Genomic DNA, 1,735 nt, shown 5'->3' on the forward strand with positions numbered 1-1,735 from the left:
ATGCGATGTGTAAATGCACAGCCCGGAGGAGGGCGGCTGGGGCTGCGGTGCTTAGCGGAGCCTGCCCGGCTCGTCGCTGTGCCCCAGCCCCCTGCAGCAACGCAACAGCTCTTCCATTGCACGGGCCACCCTTCCGCGCTGCGAGCTCTGCGGGGCAGGGACCTCCTCTTGCGCCGCTTGGCTCTGGGGGGGCCCAGGCCAGCGCCTCTGGGTGCTCGGGCAATGCTGATGGTGGTCGGCACCGGCAAACGGACTTCCCCCCTTACCCTCCTGTCCCCGTCTCCTCCTAAGGCCGATCTGCGCCCCCCCGATGGCCGCGGCCGCCCCAGCCGAGGACGCACCAGGGAACACCTCGGCCTCCCTGCGAGGTCCCCGCTCTCCTCCCGGGGCGCGCGAGCTCCCCTGCTCCTGCGGTAATTGCACCCCGCGTGGGGATGCCCCCGGATCTGCTCCGAGGGCGCTCCAGCCTTCGCGCTGCGTCCGTGGTGGGGATTATTCCGTTTAGCAAAGAGGATTAATGTTTCATAACAAAAGGTAATGTATTCAATTGTATGCAAAAAAGGTAGCGGTAACAGCACGTACACAGCTCGCTTTATTTTTGGCTGCTGCGTTGTAAGTTTAAGTCCTGTGAAAACATTGGTGACTCCATCGTGCGCCTTTGGGGAGAACTTGCCCGGTCCCAGCCTGAGTTGGATTGCCTTAATTCAACGCCCTTGACTTTGGCAGAAGAGGAACGCGGTAGGCTTCCAGGCGATGCACGGGCTCCTCCTGAGCAGGCGGCGACGTTCTGATCTCCCCAAAGCACGATGTGATCTCCTTCCCAGCACCTAGAGGAGATCCTCCAGGCGAGCCACGGGGATCTTCCTCTTTCGGCGGCCCCATTAACCAGCAGCAACCGGTGTGCGCATCCCGGCACCCGCCTTGGTTCACTCCAGCATCCGTGTGGATGCAGGGCTCCGTCCCGAGGCGGGACCCTGACCCACAGCGCAGCCGGGTCCAGACCAGCATCGCTTCTGGGGACCAGCGGTCACCCTGCTACCAGCACGACGGACTCGGTGAGTAAGTACGGGCGAGCTTAGGAAAGCATAGGAAAAGCTGAGGCGGTCTGGTTGATGAAATCACAGGGAAAAGCAGAGAGACCTTTGGGTACCCAAGGTTGGCTCGTGCTTACAAGCTTGCCTCTCTCTTCTGGGGACATCGACGGCCCCGCTGAGAGCCCCTGCCTCCCCCTACTCCTCATGCCTCGCTGCCATTGCTGCTGTGTGGCTTCTCCAGCCTGGTCTGATCGAGGTTATTGGGTGTTAGCAGATCAAGAGGGGCCGGTTACTCTCGGTAGGAGCCTTACTCCTGGTGTCAACGTGGAAAGAAGCACAGGAGGCAGCTCCGTTTTCCAGGCCCCCGGTAAAGCGTGTGTCAGGATTGGAGAACCCTTCCGTCCTCCGGTGTGTGAACCAGCCGCTCTTGGCCAGGGCGGCGCTGCCAGGCAGCAGGCACACAGCTCGCCTGCCGCTTCTGAGTCGCTCCCTTGATGGTAATCGTCACTCAGAAGGAAAAAAACCCATTTTTTTACCTGACCGTCATGTGCGTGAGTCGCTGCCCGAGGTCGGTGGCAGCGCAGGCACGATGGCTTCTAGGGGTGCGGTGCGCTGAGAGGGGAGGGGGCTACGAGCTGTCGGCAGAGCCTCAGGAGCACGAAGGCGGCAAACCGGCGTTGCGCCGGCTCCCGCCCTCGGAC

The 1,735-nt window shown here is 62.1% G+C and overlaps 1 long non-coding RNA gene across 1 annotated transcript in view; it reads right to left on the bottom strand.

The window, feature by feature from the left end:
* The window catches only part of LOC118452825, a 9,407-nt gene that overhangs the window by 7,298 nt on the left and 374 nt on the right, over nt 1-1,735 (bottom strand). The window contains exon 2 of the long non-coding RNA XR_004842682.1: nt 1,495-1,498. This is a non-coding gene — a long non-coding RNA (uncharacterized LOC118452825). The remainder of the gene's footprint in view (nt 1-1,494; nt 1,499-1,735) is intronic.

This window comes from Egretta garzetta, unplaced genomic scaffold, assembly GCF_000687185.1.
Source record: "Egretta garzetta isolate BGI_Z169 unplaced genomic scaffold, ASM68718v1 scaffold110, whole genome shotgun sequence".
Classification (NCBI taxonomy): domain Eukaryota; kingdom Metazoa; phylum Chordata; class Aves; order Pelecaniformes; family Ardeidae; genus Egretta; species Egretta garzetta.